At 36.8% G+C, this 17944-nt stretch overlaps 1 protein-coding gene across 1 annotated transcript in view; it reads right to left on the bottom strand.

Moving 5' to 3' along the window:
- The window catches only part of SYNDIG1L (synapse differentiation inducing 1 like), a 1157860-nt gene extending 1142874 nt beyond the window's left edge, over positions 1-14986 (bottom strand). Inside the window, exon 1 of the mRNA XM_044074628.1 lies at positions 14078-14986. The gene's annotated coding sequence lies outside the window, so the exon portion shown is untranslated. The remainder of the gene's footprint in view (positions 1-14077) is intronic.
- Positions 14987-17944: the final 2958 nt, after the last annotated feature.

Raw genomic sequence — 17944 nt, 5'->3', positions numbered from 1 at the left:
CATATACACATATATTTAAATAGATAGATATTGGTTATCAACAAATGGTTGAAATTCCAGTTGTTGAAAGGAAAAAAAAGCCAGTACAGCTAATCAAAAATTAGATGACTGAGTGCACCAACATCTTTTTTCTTTGCAAGATCGCAGTGCAGTGGGGAATGAGGAATTTGCCTTTCCCCACTGTAATGCAATTTTAAAGTTGGTATATATTATTAGCCAGTGGGTGTAGGAGTGCAGGGGAGCTTCCTGACTGCAAAAAACAAAACAAAAAGACAACTATTTTTTTTTGTTGATTTATTTTTTATTTTTGTTATTTAGCTGATGAAGTAGATCTTTGTATGTAGTGAATTTTTGATATATGGATCCATCCATCCATCCATCCATCCATCCATCCATCCATAACCCTTTTTCCTATTTTGCACACAAGGTCAGGGTATCACCAACAGTGACAGTCATCTAGAGCCAAGGTTTACACTACTGGGTAGCTAGCCCTACCATGGTAATTCTTCCATATCGCACACTCACATGCACACCCACACCGCTGCCCAATTTATAGTGTCCAATTCACCTACTACATGTCTTTGGAAAGTGGAAGGAAGCCGGAAAACTTGGAGGAAACCAACACAAACACAGGATGGATAAAGATATCATTAAGTAAGCAAAGTGCAGGTAGTACTGTGAGAGCTGCATATCTAGGAGTGTAATTTTGGGGGGGGGATGAAGTGGGGAGAAGACTAGTTTTCTACTCCTGGTTTGGAAGACTAAAGTACAGCTGATTTAGGCAATGTCTTATTGTAACCATAGAACTCAGCCACTGCACTGTGGTTAAGTAACACAAATTGTGAAGTAAGGAAACATTATGTGTATTAATCGATTATTAAATAACTTCATCAGAATGTTAATTTTACCTGGTCCCATAGCACAAATGGCTGAGAGTCAGACTATGACTAAGACAGCTTACGTTCAGCTAATGACACAGACTCAGGAAAAAGCAGAATATGGTGTGTTTGAGCAACCAATGCAAACTTACTCATCTTTGGAGTGGAGAGTGAAAATCACCTGGGCTGGCCTGCAATGCAAACAATGTGCAGTATTGGGCAAGTGATCTCTCATGCAAAAGACCAGGGCAGGATGCTACTATTAACCGGAGCATTATGCTTGAGAGAAGGAGACATGATGTGAGAGTGGCCATGCACTTAACTCCCCTCTCAGACAGTGACTCCACTAGCTTCTAGGGCTGGGGGTTCAGTAGCATGGGTTGCACAGCTCCATGGGACTAGTACACTGGCTTGCTCATAGCTGCCACTCTCACATCCAGAGGAACAAACAATCTGATCATGCCACCATGTAGGAACAGATGAGCTGGAGGCTTTACGTCTGTTTGATGGTAGCACACAGCTAAGTATTGACACAGCATGGGTCAAGATAAGGTATAAACTTTATTTTCAATCTAAGCAGACATCACACTTATTTATTTCAGGCTGTTATGCTTAGTTGCTGAAATTAATGAACAGGGCCATGTCACAAGGGGCAAGGTTTGGCATGAAATGAAGCATAACTTCCTACTGTCCATTCGTTATTGACACACCATTGCTGCCATCAGACATTGTTGCAGCAGAGAGCTTAAGTTCAGATACACAGATGTGACTTTCAACTAAGAAAACAGTTTTATATCCCCGATAAAAACTACGCTATTAAAAATGCACAAAAATACACTAACATTTTTACTTAGTCCAAAACATGAGGTCACAAGAAAGTTGAAAAAGTGACAGCTCGCGAATCATGCATGACCCAAATGATGAGGCTGCTACTCAGTGGCTTGTTGTAGGCAAGGAGGTTGTTACACTCATTGTAAATCAAAATGGTCTTCAATATTGATTTCAGGATGGAAGTTAGTGAAAATATTTCTGCCTCACAATTCCAAGGTCTAGGGATCAATCCTGACCTCTGGTCACTGTCTCTTTATTCTCACTTTGTCTTATAGGTTTTCTCTGGGCACTTATGTTCCATTTGTAGAGGTAAATGGTATAAGTGTATGTGTGTGTGTGTGTGTGTGTGTGTGTGTGTGTGTGTGTGTGTGTGTGTGTGTGTGTGTGAGTGTGTCTGTGTGTGTTTGAATATATATGTATATATACTGTTTTTCTTGTGTCTTGGATCATCTCTGTTATGTCTGAAAATGATCTAGGAATGTCTAGTTTACTTATTTAGTTAACACTTAAATTAAATACAGAAAAGTTGCTCACATTTTAAAGTGGAGTCATTGCTACCTTATTTATATTTATATGACTGTGTCAGGCCCATTGGTATGATATCTCAAACATGTGTCTATTTTATTCACTCTTTGAATGTCCATGTCTGCCTTGCCAAACCGCATTTAATAAACTAGAATGATTTACGCTATTTTAAGCTCCGTAGACATGAAAACAAAGAAACAGAGATGAAGAAGTTGACATTATAAATAAAAGAAGAGCAATAAACACACTTCATCTTATTTTTTATGTATTTGCAAGTATATTTTCTCAGAACAAAAGAAGAAATGGAGTAGAAAACTGTAATAAGCTCTAAATTTGAAAGGAATGTAACTATATGTTTCCTTAAAAAGTGCTACTAACAAAAGTGCATACCCTAAAACGTATGTGCTATAATAGCTGAAGTAATAAAAGTTGAAGCACAAAAAAATCTTAGAAATATGTCTGTGGAGCATGTCTCTTAACCTCTCAGTACAAGAAATCTGGAATAAACCAGAAATTAGGGGGGGCAAAGGCCCAAAAATAGGGACAGACTTTAAATATTGGTCTTATAAACTTAGAAAGTTGCTAGAATGACAGATTTTGCATTATTATAATTTTTCATGGAGGTTATGAAGTCTGAAACTCAAAAGTCTTTCATTACATAGTATTATTTAGTGACATCAGTGCTTAATAATTTGCCAGAAACCACAAGTTTTATGAGGAACAGACAAAAAACAAAAGGCAAAAATCTGGACATTCTGTAAAATCTGGGCAGTTGAGAGATATGCTGTGGAGAGTTCTTTTCTGACAATACTTAAAATAGACCAGGCCACTGAAAAGATGGAATGGATAGTGAGATTACAGAACTATACAGTAGTAATAAACATAGAAAGAGATGATGAATTAACTACTTTTTGTTATATATGGCAGAAGTGGAATTATGTGAAGCTCCAATATAAGAGAGATTCCAAAATATTCTAGATAAGTCAAGTGGACACTTGAATTCAATAAAAATATAACATATACATTTAGACAAACCAGAAAGAAAGAATGTGCATTCATAGATGTTTTAAAACTAAGTAAATGAATCACTTGGAAAATAATAAACATAAATGCCATTGAAAAGCGATAGAGTTGCAAAGTGCAGTCCTGATACTGTGGTGGAGAATATCCTATTGAGGGGAAATGCCCAGTTTAAGGATATATGTGGGGGAAATGTAAGAAACACAATCATTTTTCTAGAGTGTTCAGAAACAGAAATAAAAGACAGGCAACAGTACATAGAAAGCAGTTTTCTAAGAAAAAGAGAACCTGTAAGACACTGTTTGAGAATGCATGAAGGAAAGATGACAAAAAGCAATACACAAGAAATGAATAAGTAAGCAGCAAATAAATTAAAAGAGAACAGGTCAGGCATAGAATAGACGTTCTGATATGAATGCAGAAAAGCCAAAAATAGCAATGAGTATACTAAACAGAAAAGTAAATGTGATGGCCAATCCAGGACAGTTATAAAATATTTTAACAAATGAGATTAATAGTAAACTAAGGCCAAAGATGGAAATTCAGAAAATCAAGCGTGAAGTTTAAATATGCAACTTAAAAAGGAGTGCAGGTATACCTCTCAACTTCTTAGGAGAATAAATATGGACAGAGTGCAACAAAATGGGGGACAAAGGCCCAAAAGTATGGACATATTTTGAATATTCCTCTTATAAACATAGAAAGTTGCTAGAATAACAGGGTTTGTTTTAACATATTTTTTTCTGAGGGATTTGAAGAATAAAAGACAAATGTACATTATTATTTAGTGACATCAGTCCTTAGATCATCCCAGTGATTTGATTGAAAACTACAAATGTTATGAGGAACAGACCAAAAATATGAGCCAAGAATCTGGACATTTTGTGAAAAGCTGGACAGTTGAGAGTTATGAGTACAGCTAATAAAAATATCAATTGTGGAAGAACCCAGAATAAAAGGCAAAACAATAAGAAAAAATGTTAATGTTTTTAGAAAGAAAATAATCCAATCTTTTCAGTGATAACCTATTTAATAAAAAATTAAACTGGTAAATAATGCCATTTACCCCAAAATATATTAGAAGAAAGACAAGGGAAAAAATATGAAATAGCAAAGTATAGGGTGAGAGCGACGGAAGAAACTAAGGTACAAAATGAGGATGGTGTGTGAAGCTAAAATAAAGATAAGACTATCTGGTATGATGAGCCAAAACAAAGCAAAACTAAGGCTGCATAAATACAAATGCCAAATCTCTCATGCAAACCACAGACTGAATTGTACATTGATTTCTAGGGGCCCATGGGTGGCAAGAAGCACCTATGGCTTCTTTAACCTCACTGGTATTCTTTCCAGCTCTTCATAACATATTTGCTGTTTTAGAATACCAGAAATAATGAGAAATTATAATAGACAACATTCTAATACCTACTAATTTAAAATGATTTATAAATAGCAATAAAAATATGATCTGTGCTTTGGGTACAAACCAGTGGGCTAGTGGAACCCTTTACACACAATGTTAACAAACATATATGAATTGCCAACTCTAAAAGTATTCACTGGGAACAAATTAAACAGCCCATGGAGATCTTCCATTAATACTACTGTTGGAGATATTCCAGCTAAATTGTTGTTTGAGCATATCTTCAAACCTAAGATACTTTGCATAATAAAGTTCATGGATGGAACTGATGAACAGGGAAGCCGAAAAGACCATCGGAAGAAGCACCACGTAAGGAAATGTAACAATGCCAGAAGTTTGGCCAAAAAAACATGCTACTAGTAAGTGATAGACTATATTAGAGGGAAGTGTGAAACAACATAAGACACTTTGCTCAGCTCAAATCTGTAACAGAAAGGTAATAAAAGGCCAATTAACTTGTGTGACAGATGAGAAGCTAACTATTACCAGATATTGTTCTCCCAGCATGACAATGGACATGTTCAGAGAAATAGTTATGACTATAAGCCAGATCTTAAAATTCATTTAAAAAGTGACAGTCCAAATGAAAAAGTCAAAGTTCCAACATGCAGAAGGCCCCAGAGTGATGAAAACAATATTTATTAAAAATTACATTCACTAATATGTCAAGGATAGTTTTCTTTTTCAACTAATCTGAACACAGTACAAGGGCAGTTATCTAAAAAAAAAAAGTTTAACAAACTCACAATCTCTGAAGCAGTAAGTGTGGACCTTTGACACAAAATCAAATCCATATTCATTTGTAACAGTGATCATAGGTCTCTGTACTGTAGCACACACTTTGCTAGTAATTTTACTGTCATGAATGTACTTCTATTTTAAATAGATTTCTGTTAGTGTTGTTGTTGTGTCTTTCAGCTTTTCTCAGTTAGGGGTCGCCACAGTGAAACTCCAGTCTACTAATGACTGGCAGTTGCTTTTTACGTGCTTAGTTGCCAGCCCTAACACACAACCTTCAACGAAGGTACTCCCATTCATGCATGTCTTCATGCAGAAGATGCTCTAGCTGAGAGTCGAACCGGTCAGGGTCTTTCTGTTAGTGTAATATTTCTAAAATATGTCATGGATAGAAAGGTGTTATGCTGTACGATACAAGCATCCTAAAGTTAAAGTGGATGAATTCCTGCACGTCAGTGTTATAACTAGTGCCCAAATCTTTCATAAAACAAAGGGCTGGTGTAGTTCAATAAAAGAATGTTCTATGCATCATGATACCAGCCTGCTAGTTTCCTAAAAAACATAGAAGGATATAGCCTCAATAAATAAAAAAGACAGAAAAAAGGAAACAAGAAAAGCAAAGGACAATTACTATTTCCACCTGTAGAATGAGAGAAATTTCACAATAGCTCTGGGAGCCTGTTTGTTTATTTGTTTGTTTGTTTTTGTGTAGAAATGTATTAGTGGTTTATTTGTTGCCCAGAACATGACTGATACACAGCAACTTAAGGAAGAATTAAAGGAATCCAGGATGAAGCTTTATTAATAATTTGGCACAAATTAAATTGTGTAACATTTACTCACTGGCACTTAACTAATTCTGTTGTTCTTCTGCAAATGTAAATATATTAAATGTTATATAGTTAGGCTACTGATTTCAGGACAAATTTTTAAGTAGACACAACTTTGATTACTGGAGTGCTACTCATCCAGTAAAGTAAATTTGTAAATTTGTCGTGTTTATTTATATACGCATATTTTGTTGGGCTTGTCTGCGTCATGACCCCAATGTGTTCACTATAGCTTCCACTTCTCACTTCATAAACTGTATTTATTGATATACAGTGATTTGTACCACTTCCAGGTCTACCGATATGGCAGGGCCTCTCTGGAATCATTTTGTAATACAAACTCTAGCTGAGGGCAAGGAAGGAAGCCACATAGTTCACCTATATCTCACCATGAGCATCTAGCCACATTACATTTTATATGTTGAATATGCAGTTTTGCGTGCACAACCCACACATGTCCATTAACTAAATTTATAGAAAAGATGGACACTAAACACTGAAAAGTACATACCAGGGCTTGCCAACAATTCTAGACATTCTATTCTATTAAAACAGCTATAGCCAGTTGTACTTTGAAGTGGTCGGCTGCTACAGGTCAGACAAAGCTGCCCTTTACTGTTATATAACAGCATATAGCTTGCCCCTGCATGGTGCTTCAGGATGTATTTTTGAAACAATGAAAAAAAAGTTTCTCTCTCATACAGATGGTGGATTTGTATGCCTGTATTTTACACAGTTCCAGATAAATGGATGCCATCGCATAACAAATACTGTGTTCTGCTCCCTGCATTCGCAGGTTTCTTGAACTGCAATTTGCCATCTTGTGACCTCTGCCATTAGCTACTTTTTTATTCTTGAAGCAATCATTTCGCAAATGCTGCACAGTCATTTTAGGATGGACAGAAATGAAATATACTGCTGCGTCTCAGAACGTACCCCTAGACTTGGGCGCATTATATTGTACTGAACCAATGAAGAGAAAGTAAACAACAGACAATTTTATGAAAGAAGACAAAAATAAAATATGCACTCGCACTTCAAATTTTCCACAGTAAAGTGCACATAAAATACTATTGTTACTTTTAAGTCATTATTGAATAAATATGGAATAAATTATGACAGCTAAAGTAACAAATATGCCCACATATTTTCAAATAGGTAGAAAACAGACTTATTAAGTTAAACTTTTGTGATTAGTTTGCCATAAACAGATAAAGACCTGTTCCTCCAAGTTAATTCAGTTAAGAAATGACACTTTCAACAATTTTGGAAATTATTATATCAGAAAGATGGATATGTGATGGCATAAGGGGCTCTACCCCACCTCCACACACATACACAAAGTACTATTTTAAGTCTTTAGTATTGTATCCAACAAAATATATTTGGTGAAATAACACTTCATGAATGTTAATTAATTTGTTCAAATATAAATTCATAGTTTTCATAAAGTTAAAACTTAAAAATAATACATTAAGAAAACACGCAGATACATATACAGATACAGACACGTGCACCCACAAACACACGGGCATGCACACACATGTGTATGGACAGACACTGAGGGGAACTAATATTCACATGTGTGAGCATACATGTGCAAACACACACATGCACACACACACACAAATATACAAACGTGCATTTATACAAAGCGTGCACTTACTATGAACTGTTGAAAACTAGTAGTTAACCACACATAAGAGAATTTTTGCATTGTGCCATTACTGCAGTCAGAGTTAGCTTTTACACAGCTGCCAGTAATGACTGCAGTCTCATTCTGTGTCACTACTGCAGTCAGAGTTAGCTTTTACACAGCTACCAGTAATGACTGCAGTCTCATTCTGTGTCACTACTGCAGTCAGAGTTAGCTTTTACACAGCTACCAGTAATGACTGCAGTCTCATTCTGTGTCACTACTGCAGTCAGAGTTAGCTTTTACACAGCTACCAATAATGACTGTAGTCTCAGTCTGTGTCACGACTGCAGTCAGAGTTAGCTTTTACACAGCTACCAGTAATGACTGCAGTCTCATTCTGTGTCACTACTGCAGTCAGAGTTAGCTTTTACACAGCTACCAGTAATGACTGCAGTCTCATTCTGTGTCACTACTGCAGTCAGAGTTAGATTTTACACAGCTACCAGTAATGACTGCAGTCTCATTCTGTGTCACTACTGCAGTCAGAGTTAGCTTTTACACAGCTACCAGTAATGACTGCAGTCTCATTCTGTGTCACTACTGCAGTCAGAGTTAGCTTTTACACAGCTGCCAGTAATGACTGCAGTCTCATTCTGTGTCACTACTGCAGTCAGAGTTAGCTTTTACACAGCTACCAGTAATGACTGCAGTCTCATTCTGTGTCACTACTGCAGTCAGAGTTAGCTTTACACAGCTACCAGTAATGACTGCAGTCTCATTCTGTGTCACTACTGCAGTCAGAGTTAGCTTTTACACAGCTGCCAGTAATGACTGCAGTCTCATTCTGTGTCACTACTGCAGTCAGAGTTAGCTTTTACACAGCTACCAGTAATGACTGCAGTCTCATTCTGTGTCACTACTGCAGTCAGAGTTAGCTTTTACACAGCTACCAGTAATGACTGCAGTCTCAGTCTGTGTCACTACTGCAGTCAGAGTTAGCTTTTACACAGCTACCAGTAATGACTGCAGTCTCATTCTGTGTCACTACTGCAGTCAGAGTTAGCTTTTACACAGCTGCCAGTAATGACTGCAGTCTCATTCGTAATGACTGCAGTCTCATTCCACTGAAATGTTTTGGAAAGATGGGAAGGCTTGGTATAACGGTTAAGGCCTTTACCTCACAGTGCAAATTAGAGGGTTTCATTCTGACCTCAGGTTTTTGGCTAGGCTTGTAATAGTATGGAGACTGATAAGTATTTACTTATGAACAGCAGGTATAAAGTGCTCATTTTACTTCTGTTTTTTTGTTTTTTGGAGATGCCTTGAATGCATATCCTTATGAAGTCAGCATTAATACTGCATATCAAATCTTGTAGCAGACATCCCCCCAAGTCTGTTTTCCCACCCTTTGTGCACAGAACACAGATTCTTCTACTTGATAAATCTTCTAATGCATGTATAATGTACAGGTTCATTACATGTTGTTGAAAGAGCAAATAAATTCCTTTGGAAAAATTAAAAAATCCAGTGTATTTCCTATTTGTGTGTGTCTGTGTAAATATATATATATATATATATATATATATATATATATATATATATATATATATATATAAATAAACCTTAAAATGCTGTAGAATACTTTCAGGGGTAAAGATACATGGATTCTTGCAAACACCCACTCAATATGTACACACACACACAGATACACACACACACACACACACACACACACACACACACACACACAAACACATGTATCCAGACATATAAAGCATATGGACACACACAAACACATAGTCTGATATGCAGAACAAAGCACTAATTTTGCATATCATAAATGTAAACTGTACTCAAGAATGAAAAATATAATTTTTTTTTCAACTCGGTGACCCAGATTCCAAAAAGACTTGTTCAGATTCACACAGACAGCAGGCTGAGCGAAGGTGTTTTGAAATCTGGTACCCATAGTAAGCCTATTTATAGTTCGGACTTATACCAAAGTAGATCACTTACACTGAGAGCAGGTCTTTTGGAATCTGGCCTGGTATGTCCGAGACAGTTCTTCCTCTTCTAGTGACTAGTATTCAACTAACAATCTTATTGTTAGAGGTTTCTGAGGGGAAAACAATACCAAAACCAGAGGGCCAGCTTTCCTTTCTCAAGGTGAAATAATTGTTCTTGGTACTGTAGTTCATCATCTTCTTCTAAAGAGCAGGTAAAAAGAACTTCTCACATTCTCATTAATAAAGGAACAACAAATATTCTAAATGTTACAATTACAGGGGAATATGTGTAACATGTGGCATAACTGTTAAATCACTCCTGGGGTCTGTTACAGACTGAATGACTTATATGCTTTCAAAAGAAAAAGGAATGCCTTACATTTTCATCATGTGTTTCTGGTTCAAGTCGTACAACCCCTTACACTTCCTGTCCCTGACTGCAGAATGCGGGCAGACAAGATGGGATTATTGCCTAGCATAGTGGGGTACTGCATAGCACAATGTGGTATTACTTTGTACTACATGGATAATTAAAGGGCAATTAGACATGCAGGTGGTGGAGTGGGGGAAGCAGAGGAAAGTAGCAAAAGTGTTTTAATCTGATGATAAAATGACAGCAAAGCAGCTGCTACATTGGGATGCACAGTTCTTACTACAAGTGCCCAGGTCATCACAGAGTAGGTGATAATACAGCTGGACACATTCTTGATTGACATGAAGAACAAAGCAGGTTGCATGATATCACCGCTGAAATGGAAAGGGTTAGTCATCGCCTCTGAACTGGACATTGTACATGTTTTATTCACCTTGTACCTGGTCTACATATATTCCAAACCAAATGTGGATAGCAGTAAACTACAATCAAATTGTAACTGTCTTTGCGTAACCTTTTGAATTATTATTGAGATGTATATATCACCTAGTGATTGCATAAACTATCGGAAATACTTCCATTTGTCCAGCTGTTATCTATCCACGTTACAGAATTCTGACGATCTTGCATTTACTTACTTAAGTACAAAAGAGTATTAGGAAAGTTGTTACAGCACTGAATACAAGTAAATATAATAACAATTCCATACAAATGTACAGCATTATTAGTTTTATGACAGAATCTGAATATTTAGCATAATGCTTCGATGAGGTAAGATATAATTATTATATCAAATTGAATGACAATCATAATTAAAAAGTGAGTTGGTCATAAAGTAGACGTTATACTGGTAATGCATTTAACAATATTAACACATGATTTTAAGCCCATCATTTATTTACATGATACAAGACTTTACATTATATTGAACTTGTAATGAGTGACAGAAGCAAAACTAAAAAAAAAAAAGAAAAAAAGAATAAAAGAATAAAAGAAAAAAAGAATAAAAGAATAAAAGAAAAGTGAAAGCAATATATACGTGCAGGAAATACAGCCAAAAAATAAAATACATCATTCACAGGACATTCGTGATTTATTCCAGGTACAGGTCATTGCATGAGAGATGGTTTTCAAAATATAATCTCACCACTATTTTCTACTAATTGCAAATCCAAAGAAATGACAAACTTCAGGGGTGCTAACCCCAACCCTGTAATAATATAAATACAAAGTTAAAATATTCCTGCTGGAAGTGAAGAGAGTTTTTGAAGTAGGACAACATTTTTATTCATTTGTGTTTGGTAATGTGCAGTCATGCAGAGCAGAGTGTGTGTGTGTGTGTGTGTGTGTGTGTGTGTGTGTGTGTGTGTGTGTGTGTGTGTGTGTGTGTGTGTGTGTGTGTGTGTGTGTGTGTGTGTGTGTGTGTGTGTGTGTGTGTGTGTGTGTGTGTGTGTGTGTGTGTGTGTGTGTGTGTGTGTGTGTGTGTGTGTGTGTGTGTGTGTGTGTGTGTGTGAGTGTGTGTGTGTGTGTGTGTGTGTGTGTGTGTGTGTGTGTGTGTGTGTGTGTGTGTGTGTGAGTGTGTGTGTGTGTGTGTGTGTGTGTGTGTGTGTGTGTGTGTGTGTGTGTGTGTGTGTGTGAGTGCATCCATGCACATGCACACAAGCACTATAGTTTGCTTTAAGAGTCTGTATTTGACATCTTTTTAGAACACATGCAAGTAATATCACGACTGAAAAATGTTTATATTAATTAAACTTACAACAGCAGAGAGCTCACAGGGGGTTATGTTGGAGGTCACCCCCAACTGGGAATGCAACACTTGATTGCACTTTCTGCTATGGTTCCTCTCCAGTTGATAATTAAAACACCATTATTGCAACTGCTGTCATGCTTTACTACTTAATTACTAATGAAAATACTCTGCCTGATTTTATCTCCTGACTTTAGATAATGAAATTACTGCTTATGTCATAACAGCACATGTCGAATATTAAGTTTATCAAGATATCCTGGACAGATATTCAGAAATGATGCTGCCAAACTATAAGTTGTATGTGTGTGTGTGTGTGTGTGTGTGTGTGTGTGTGTGTGTGTGTGTGTGTGTGTGTGTGTGTGTGTGTGTGTGTGTGTGTGCACGCACGACAGAGAGCATTTGTGTAGGGAGGTATGTCTTTACTGTGGAAGATCATTTTGTTGAAATATGACATTGAGGTTACAGAAAAAATGTCTGTCATTCTGGGTACATTTCTCCTTGTGACAAAAAAAAGGTTTATATATTTTGCATTCACCTGCACTAGGCAAAGACTGAATATGGCTACAAGTTCCTTATTCTGTCAAGCATTAGACATTAAATCATAACAGACTGACATTTTTATTCTAACTGTGCCTCTGATTATTTATTTATACCTGTCATTAGAGCAGCTTTGCATGACGCTGCACAGTAATAATTTATAGACACTTATCTGGGCAAGTGTACTGAAGACAATTAAGTGTAATGTCACTCAACTCTATTTGCATTTCTGTTATGCTTTTACACCATGTCTTTGCGTGAGCTTGACCCTTGTGAATAATTTACCCTGCTTGTGCATTTTCTCTACGCTCTTCTTCCATGCAACTACAGTACTTTTACAACTCAGTATTCTTGTGTTTCATAGGCTAATGGTATTGTACATTTTTTTCTTTTATGTAATACACAAAATCACTAAAGTCTAGCTAAGATTAGAAAAATGAATCCTACAAGTCAGGAAACTTGCTTTAGAGTTACTTGCAAAACTGCTCTGAAGCTTCTTAAGGTGATATGTGATTTCCAGCACATCGCAAATGCATTACACTATTCTGCCATATGACAAATTAACTTTGCAATCCTATTTATTGCCAGCTACTGTGCTCCTTCTCTCATTTTTCCAGAAAAGCTAACAACAAATATTGTTTTCCCAAATAAGACACTAAACTTAAAAATATGGATAATCTTAGATGCATATAGCAATAGGTTACTTTATTATATTGTACTTTTCATTGGAAGAGTATCAGGATGCAAAATTAAAATCAGGGCAAATTTCTAGCTCTACTATTATAGTATCTGCTGGTAATATAGGCATGATCCAACAGAAATTCCATAATGATTATCATTATTATAATTATAATTATTATTATTATTCATGGTTACCATATTCCATGGTGTTGAACATCTGATTCTATTTGGCTTTTAGATTCTGGAATTGAATTTGACCTCTGCTTGCTGTAACTCCATGGGTTTCCTCTTGTACACCAGCTTTATCCCAGCTTTCCTTGTGAGTTATGTTAGTAAACATTTTCCTGTCTCAGAAGCCTTTAAGCAGTTAACGCAGTTAAAGAAATCCAACCACTCCTCCAAAAGATATTCACTGGGATTTTTGATGGCTTTTCAAAGCCCATGAACAGGATCCCATTACCTGGCTCACCTATAACAATATTTACATCATAGTGCTCTGCGCAGCCAAGTTTGCATCGTGGTTCCTAAGGTAGGGCTAGAACCAGTAACTATAGAGTATTCTACTCCCAAAAATGAAGCTGAATTGGCTGAGCCACAATGCAGTACCCTAATATACAAATTACATAACAGCTACAAAGTGGCAACATCATAAGGAAGTTAAGGAAGACAGTGGCAAGACAGAATATGAGGTAGATATGATTTGCAGGAACTTGGGATGACTAACATATTAAACAATACCTGATTCACACAGAATTATAGCTTCAGAACCAGAACCAGAAACCCCAACAGTTCACATCAGAAATTAGGTTCAGACCAAAAGTAACAAAATGTCAAGATTCTTACCTTTGCAGTTTTAAGAGCAAATTCCCGCTGGAGAACTTTTGAGTTCCAGTATGCTCACAAAATACAATACATGTAATGTAAATGCTCTCGGGCAGATAGCCTAGTATGAACCTATGGTATATATTTTCAAACAGATTTCAATCCTGAGTAGCAGTCATGTCCATAAACTGCCAAAAGAAGCTGCTTTCTTCATTTTTGCAAACCATTAAGTCATGCCTCTGTGTTGCTTTTCTTGTATTGTTTTCTCAGTGTCACTCAGTAACCCAGGGGTCTCGCACATTCGTACAGCAGTGGTCACAGCTTGAATATAACTTATTTTCTGACAGAATTGCATCTGTCAGCTGGAAGTAGCAGTGAAATGATATCACTGTGACTGCCTGTGACTTCCAACCACAGGTAAACAGCACAAGTAATTTGTGCTTAATTGTATTCGTTCACCACGTGTTCTTCTGGTTCAACCTCCATGCTGTCCTGGTTCTGTCAATATACTGACTGGAGGAAGTCAGCTGAGCAAATTGTGTTCGGCTTACACATCATGCACAAGGAGAAGTTCTCCCTTGTCCGGCACAGGAATAGAAAACATATGCAGGTTTATTCTCATCAGGTCTGTGTACTGAGTAACTGATTGTGCAACGTGCACCTGTGCCTGTAGCGTTTACTCCCTTCCCCCATGCCTTTGGGGCTGCAGCCACCTGGACTTGCCTTAAGCAGCAGTCAGAGAGCAATCTGTTTCTGGCATTACAAGCTGCGACTTTCAGCATTCATGACTTGAGCTTCACTCACATTCCAAGTCTCTCTCTTGCTCTCTTTCTGTCTCAGCGGATGTGTTCAGAATTGCAATGAGGTTTCCTCCTTCTGCTATGTACAGTCAAGGAAAGTTTTCACTTCTCACTCTTAATTACTGTTGTCAGTGCCCATAGCTCTAGCTTCATTCACATCACTGGTCTCACTTTACATTTCTATTTGCCGCCCACTCTGCTTTTTTTGTCTTTCCTATTCCTGCCAGCCTTGCCTCTCTTTATCATTTAACTATGTCTGATGCATTTAGTGATGAAGAGGACCTGTGCCACAAAATGAGACATATATTTTATGGCTGCTTCTTTATAGTTACTGTGCTTGGTTTGGTTTACTGCACTGTTTAAGTGTCTGTATATACTGCAACTCAATATTCTATCACCTGCATATTTAGAGAAATCCATTTTGTTGCCTTACTTATAATTAATATCATCTTCCTTAAACTTTCTTTGATTGTGTGTTTGTATTTGTTCCTCTATAAATGTAAGAGAGTGTCAGATATGATATATAATGCACACTACTTTTATAGTGAAATGGGGACTGATAGCACTAAACAGAGCAAGACACAGTACACCTAGGACTACTGTACTTGCCTTTAAAAAAATGGGATGAATATCACATCTTTTGAAAAATAAAAGTGAGTGACATTTAGCTATGTTGGTAAAGCTCTCCATTTCAGCTCCAACATGGGTACCAAAGGATGTAAACAGAGGCAGAACACAATGTTTCCTACAGGACATTTTTTTAAATCTGGTGGAAGGTGAGAAAGTGACAATTGTAGTAACTGAACCCATACCTTTATTTGTAGAGCACACCATGGCATAGTGCCACTTCATCGCAGTTGTGCTCACATCAATGAAATGTAAAAGGCGCAGAAAAAGACAAAAAGAAAAAACTGTAATCTGTGATGCTGGAAGTGTATGAGCCGTAGAGAATACATACAAATGTTTTTTGATGGCAGACAATAATTACAACTTATCTTTGTAGACTAGTTTTAGTGGATAATCTATAGACCTTAATTACCTTATCCCTATGAGTATCACTCCAATCTTAATAGAAATGAGCTTGTACCTGTTACATTTATTGTTGAAATATGTCACTGTTTTTGACCTTATTACCTCTTCAGGAAGGCTATTTCAATTATCTACTACTCATTCTGAGTAATTATAGTTCCTTATATCTCAGAATTCCATCACCCAGTTCAAAGCCTGTACCATGTGAGAAGTTAATTAACTAATTGGCAGGCTGAGTTCTGCCAGGTATCATCAACCTGGACTTAACAAGGGGTACTTGCAGCAGTCTCTCACAGAGAAGGCAAAGGAAAGTATACATACTTACTGAATCTGAACTCTTTGTATTTACAAAAGGTCCTTAAGTGCTTAAAAGTATTCAAGTCACTTTATGTTCTAATGTTTGCATCATCAACTCTTCTCTTTAAATTAGTCAGTACAACAGCAGAATAATGTATGCAGTTTTACTCCCTGCAGTTCGTCTTCTTATTACTACACGTTATTTACTCTGGCAGTTGGCTTAGAGTATTAAGGAGCTATTACAAGCTGTTTCCTGTGGTCCAGGGTTTGATTCTGTCAGCCTCCTTTACCTAACTGTGTAACACTGAACTGGTCACATAACCAGACACCGCTTCTGGGCCGAGTCTAAAAAAGGTCCATGGAGATCAGTGTTGTACCTGAGAAATTGAATATAAATTAATAATTTTTTTTTGTTTACCAGGATAGCTAAAATGGGGTTTCAAAAAACACTTTTCAATGGAGGCCAGATAAGAAAACCTCTAATATTAGATAAACAGTTGTATTATAACAGGTTACAACATTAGTTTAACAATGGTACAGGATTTGCAAGTACATATCATATGTATAAAGAGAGAGAGAGAGACTTTGAAGTTTTAAACAATTATACTAAAGAATGTACACTATTAGGCACATATAGAAGTTACAAGAAGCATATATACAAGGAAACAATGATCTATTTAGACAGCAAGTTTACATGTTCTAAAGTGACATTTATCATTTTTATATATCTATAGCACTATACAGTGGCCGTATGAAAAATCACTTGAATCTGGAAGAAAGACAAAATGAGAAATAAGGATAAAGTGGTAGGCAGTAATGATCACTACAAGAAAATTAGGAGAGGTTGAAAAGAAATACCATATGGATAAAGTGCAGTGTAGTAGTGGGTAATTGCTGAAAGTTACATACTGTTGAAGTAGAAGGTAATAGTGAGTGATTAAGTGTAGCTACAAGGTGGACCAGTTGAAGGGGAGAGTTCTTGAAAAAAATTATGGAGGGAGATATATATTACAGGGAAGTAGATGAGTAGATGAATGAGGCAGGCAGTAATGCCCAAATTAACCCCCCTCCCCACACACATAACCTCTAGAAACTTCCTAACATACTACCCACTAATAAATGCCCATGATTCATAGGGACTCAATTGGGTTGAGTTGCGCAGCTAGGCTTATAAAGGCCCTGGTAGCCATTAGCCTAGTATATACTTATGAACGTATAAGGGATGGAACGGATGTAGGTGAGGTTGAATCATGATAACTGGGTAAGAAGAAGGTAGATTAAAGTCATAAAATATGGTGATTAGAGAGGACTTTGAATGGGTTGTAGTATAAATTGGTTAAGCTGGACATTTGTAGAACCACAGTGAATATTTAGGAGTAAAGAGTGTTAACTTGTGGGAATGTCTAACTATATAACTGCAGTTGTATATTTGTGTTGTAAATGCAGCACTGAGTGTACATTAAACCCATCACTGTCTGTGCTCTGTTATCTTACTACATTTCTAATTTGTATCACAGCTTAGCTATGTGTAACCTTACTATAACTGGCTTGTTTAATTATAATTACTTTTCACAACAAACATCCATGTCTTTGACGTTTGACCCAGGCCACATCTAGAAAGGGTCCTCAGACTAGTTCACTAACCTAAGAAATGTAAAAATAAGTAAACAAAAATAAAAAAAATATATCGTTAGGGAGGTCAGGCTGATGGTCTATGTGGCCAAGGGTACATGTGCCTGGAAGGGGCTTGGTATCACAGAAA

This window comes from Protopterus annectens, chromosome 6.part0, assembly GCF_019279795.1.
Source record: "Protopterus annectens isolate FY-2018-M chromosome 6.part0, PAN1.0, whole genome shotgun sequence".
Taxonomy (NCBI): Eukaryota; Metazoa; Chordata; order Ceratodontiformes; family Protopteridae; genus Protopterus; species Protopterus annectens.
This window is presented reverse-complemented; position numbering and strand designations above follow the sequence as displayed.